Consider the following 5,601-nt stretch of genomic DNA (forward strand, 5'->3'; position numbering starts at 1 on the left):
TACAATCTCCACAGTTCAGTAAATCACATAACTATTTACAATTACAGTCATATAAAGTAATGTTTGATCATTAAAACAGAAAGTCATGGGCAATAGAATATTTTTCCAGAATAAATAAAATATAATTTTGTTGAAATAGTAGTACAATTTGATCAAACTAATTTCAAAACAGATGCACATAATTTAAGGCTTTTAAAACATCCATTTAAAGGTGCACTGCCATAATGTCTAGACTTTAAGGAATGATGATTTTGCTAATGCTGGCAAATGTAGCAGTAAGGTCCACACAACAGGTATCACCCTCAGGATTACAAATCCAGCCTGCCACTTAATGCATAGTATCCTGTCCCGGATTAAGAAGAACAGTTTTTCAAATAGTTCATGATTATCCACTGCACCAGGCTGCTAGAAAACATAACATATAAATACCATGAGACAAAGTAAACCGAAGAGTTAACAATGTAATTAATTGAACAAACCATTCAATTTGAGATGCACAAGTATGTTCATGGGAAATCAACATTCAAAAGGAAAAAGTTATGTTCATCCAAGTTATCATTATAGGTCAGTGTATAGACTCATATACTCCAATAGCATATACCAGCATTGCATTATAATTTGCATTGCATTATATACTTGCATTATAACAGCTTTGCCCTGATTTTATCTAACTTAAGAGACAGATTAGAGACAGCTTATCAAACTTACTTCACCAACGTTACCAAAGATAATCAGACTTCACCATCCCCACAGGTCAAAAATACTAAGATTTTCCTAAAGCAATGTCCCTGATGGGTATCTCATTTGCTCCACCATTGAAGACAGATCAACCTAGAAGAAAGAAAATAATTATAAGGACATCCTTGGATACATTTCGAAAAGGCAAGACAAATGAAAAATGCACCTACTTACTCATGCTTGCCAATCATTCATCTTCATAGACTGTTTCCACAATGTTCCGAATGAGACTCACTTGCTCCCATAGTTAACACAGATGTTATTCCATTCTTCAAATCATTTAACAACTCTCATGGCTAACATGTTCACAATTCACCAAACCATAGATGACAAAGGAACCTAGGAAAGTGATAACATGTCCATATGATAATAATAAACTCTCATTGAATGCTTATTAATTGTCTAAAGTTGAGGCCTATGTTAATTAGTTAGAAATTGTAAATATTGCCAATCCCAATAATGAATGTAATACTAGAATAATCCGCATGCAAATATTCCAAGAATCACGGCAAATAATCTGACACAGTGATGTCAGTGTGCACTCAGGTGAGCCTTTAGGTACATTAAAGATTTTACAAATAACTGCAATAAATGAATATACATCAGAACATTAATTAGAATAGGATGGATTCCAAACTCAATCACTGATTTTAAGTCAGCAAATGCTGCACGGAGCAAATGCATTCCAAATTGAGCAATTAGACTCAGACAATTAACAATGACAAGACAATCATGGATGTAAATAACTGAAGCATAAAGCCTGTTAAATTGTAGGAAGTAGTTTTACAAATCCAGTAGAATACCTCGCTCATGTGTTAATTTTAATGGATATATTATGGGTTGAAATGCACTATAGATACAGGGTGGGGTACAGACATAATGGGTATTAAATGAAACGAAATGATTAATACCGAGATAAATGCAGGAGATAACCCCGAAAGGAAAGATATGGTGCATCTCAATATGCAGTCAAACTATACTAATAATGTTGCATTGATGGAGAGAGAAATAAATCATCCAGGCTCATCATAATCACATTCTTATATTATAATTCACTACAATCTCCACGGTTAAGTTAATCACAAAACTGTATCTATATTCACATAAGTCATATGAGTGTGCACTGATCATTAAGAGGGATAGTTATAATATGCATATTATCATCCTGGAATAAGAATAACTGTTCTTCAAGTAGTTCATCAATAACCATTGCACCAGGCTGCTAGAAAACACAACATATAAAAACCATTATAAAAAGTATACCAAATGCCAGCAATTCCATACTTAAAGTCATCAACTTCTTAAAATAAACTGATATTCTCCCTGATGTAAGATCCAAATAAAATCCTTGTACACCTGAAATAGAATTACAAACACTATTTGAAACAATACATGCTACATAACTTTCACAGGTTGTAAAATCTCACATATTAACCAAACATGAGAATAAAGTTAACATGTCATTCAGCATTTGCCAGCTATATGAAAGGCTGTTCATAGCAATATATAAGGTATCATATTCTCAAATAACACAAGCTAGCTCATGCCATTACTAAATACTACCCAGTTCCCAAACTAATCCTACAAAAATATTTTGTAGCCTATAAAAGGGTGGGAAAAATGTGCACATTAACATTATTGAAACAAGTTCTAATTCTCTTACATGACTTACCATTTTTTTTATAAATAATCCTCATGAGGCAACCAACTTCTTCCTTAAATTCTCCAGCCATCATTCCATAATTCAACTGATTTCACCATCACTCATGAATACCGTGTTAATGCCTCAACTGACCATAGATCATAATTCAACCTAGAAGAATGATAATAATGATATGAACACCATTGGGAATATGTTGCAACGGAACACAAGATGAAAAAATGCACCTACTTACATATGTGTGGTTATGAGACAGCTTCATAAACTTTTCCGACAATGTTCCCCATAAGACTCTCACTTGCTTCCTTAATTTCTCTATCTACATTCTACAATTCAAATGATTTTACCAGCTCTCATAAGTAACATGTTCACACTTCACCTGACCATGGATCATATATCAACCTAGAAGAATTATTAGAATTAAAAGAACAACCATGGAAATATGTAGCAAGGGAAGGACTGGATGAAAAAATACATCTACTTACACCTTTATGGTTGTGGAACAGCATCTATGACTTCTTTCAATAATGTTCCCCCAGGAAACTGTCACATTGTCCTTAAATTATCCAGCAAAATTCTACAATTCCAATGATTTTACCAGCTCTCATGAGTAATATGTACACGCTTCAACTGACCATAGACCATTCAACCTAGAAGGATGACAATAATGATAAAAACAACCTTGGTAATATGTTATAAATTTATAACAATATTTTGCGATTGCAAGGGAGGACAATGGAAAAAAACATCTACTTACACCTGTGTACTTATGAAACAGCTTCCAAGACTTAGGCAGTATTCCTCATAAGACGGTCACTTGCTTCCTTAATTTATCCAGCAGTCATTCCACAGTTCAAATGCTTTCATGAGTACATTTTTATTTTGTTGCTGCTTCACCTGACTAGCTCATCATAGTTCAACCTGAAAAAATGGCAGAAATAATAGGAACAACCTTGGAAATAGTTTGCATAGGAAGGACAGGTAATGCCTGCGAAAAGCAATGCTCATCACAATAATATCAGATTATAAATTGTATGTGGTCATTTTCATTAGGCTTCACCGTATTGATTCACATCCTACAGTGGGTAATCTATTAACACATATAATGATTAGTATCTATTACAATGTTGAATATTTATTACTTTTTGCATGAATTTGGCCATATAATGTTCAACTTTTGCACTAATCCACAATAAAATGGGCTGATGTTGTTGCACCATTTACACAGGAAATGAATGATAGCATAGATTTAAGGTCTATTTTTCCCACACTACTGTTACACTCTCAATAACTTAACCTCACATAATACCACATGTCCTTATTCCCATGAATTCAACACACAATGACTGCACTCAAATAACTGTCAAATAATTGAACTGCCATATATTGATATCCCTATAGCCCACACTTTAATTAAATTCCTGTCAATAGACCCTTCCTTTAAATGAAGATATACTTTGCGACATTCTCAAAAACTACCAGACAACTTTATAAATGGTACATAGGCTTTATATAAATTTATACGCGAAGGAGTCCATGTATGAAGTTATAGGTTACTGCAATTCGGTGTGCATAATATCCAGTATCATGAAAATATCACTTCAACAGCACTGATACAAAAAAGTTAACTGAAAGCCAAACAAATAACGTAACAAGTGATAATTCAATATTCTACTACATAACTCATAAATTTACTACACACTAGCAGAATTAAAACTCGAGTAAAGCATATAACTTTCTCGTACATGGTTGCATTGAACTTCACAATCATAATTTGTAAATACTTTTCCATAATATCATAATACACTTACTTTTGCTTTCAGCATCCGGATTTCCTAATTAATCACCAACATCTCGTCCTGTTGACAGTCGGGAACGTCTGGTTCTTCCACCAACTCTCCTCCAGCACACGGGTTGATATCCGAGTTGTTTGGATGCAAGAATTTCTATGCATAACGTATAACGAATGCACGAGTTTAACAGGACATCTTATTACGACTTCCAAAAGTGCATAAAAAACTGAAATTATTAGAAAAGACTAGATTCGACTGTCGCCAATTTGTAATATTAAAACTATGTAAACTTATTCAAACTTTGTATAACTTATCTTCAGAATACATACCTTTTTCCAGAAATCGCTGTTGGAACGGCAGTTTGTTTATGTAGTTTGCGACCATCCTGTTGACGACACTCTTAACTTCTCCGCAGTGAAACAAACCTAAATAATAATATTCGTAAAAATTGAGGAATTTCTGAACAGAGAAGGCATTATCCATTGCACGTATAAAACTGAATTGAAGAAATGTATACTGGCGCAAGCGAGCCTACATACGATCCGATTATTCTACTAATTTACAATGAAAATGCACCATTTCCGTATTATTCCGTATGAAACATGACCCGAAGTAATAAATAACATTGAAAAGTTTGGCACTTTTGCATTACTTAACATAATTTCAAGGCAAAGCGTGATGAATCCGTATCAAAATATGCTGGTGACAACAGCGTTGTCAACAACTTTTGAGAAGCCTATATTTCTACTATGTGACGTTCCCTCATTGACATAGACTATTGCTAGAATTATTAAGACTTACGTTGAATATATAAATATTTACAAAGTACAAATACAGGCAAAAAATACTTATAATATTGTCACTTCCTTACCTCACAATGTGCGATGTTATTGTAGATTTCCATTTGTTTCTTCTGCAATCTATCGACCAAGGAGCCTTTCTTTTACGATCAGAAGGAAAACGAAATATTCATACTCCGTTTTTCGTGGAATTGGAGCAAATCGGAGCACTGCAGCACACAATTTTTTGAAATTAATTCATATGCCCTATGCAAACACCATGTAAACAACAGACAGGTGGGAACCAAGATGATCAAACCGAAATGCACTATGGGAGCGTGACACGACCTGCCTTTTACCGACCTTGAGTAAGGGAACAGGGTGCAAGGGAGAAAGGGATCAAGGGAATGAGTGCATACTACGTGGATTGGAAAACGGCCTAGAGTCTTATGGGGGAAAGTGATATAATGCCAGTTTTTTCATAAATACGCGATTCCTGTCGCATTTTCGGTAATTATAATATATTCAGTCTTGAGGTACTAGGAACACTTTACTATCAATTTGTAAATTTTAAATCGTGAAAAATAACAAATATTCGCGCTTCAGTTAAGTTTTGATTCTTTTCACAGGA

At 34.1% G+C, this 5,601-nt stretch overlaps 1 long non-coding RNA gene across 5 annotated transcripts; it reads right to left on the reverse strand.

The window, feature by feature from the left end:
* Positions 1–302: 302 nt before the first annotated feature.
* LOC124165306 lies at positions 303–2,062 on the reverse strand. Of its 5 annotated transcripts, none has more exons than XR_006866192.1 (3): positions 913–1,172; positions 709–831; positions 303–343 (listed from the first exon to the last, which is right to left on the reverse strand). It is a non-coding gene; the product is annotated as an uncharacterized LOC124165306 (long non-coding RNA). The 5 variants fall into 5 exon arrangements; XR_006866190.1 differs by lacking the exon at positions 303–343 and adding an exon at positions 356–402; XR_006866189.1 differs by lacking the exon at positions 303–343 and adding an exon at positions 361–405.
* Positions 2,063–5,601: the final 3,539 nt, after the last annotated feature.

Source organism: Ischnura elegans, chromosome 9, assembly GCF_921293095.1.
Source record: "Ischnura elegans chromosome 9, ioIscEleg1.1, whole genome shotgun sequence".
Taxonomy (NCBI): domain Eukaryota; kingdom Metazoa; phylum Arthropoda; class Insecta; order Odonata; family Coenagrionidae; genus Ischnura; species Ischnura elegans.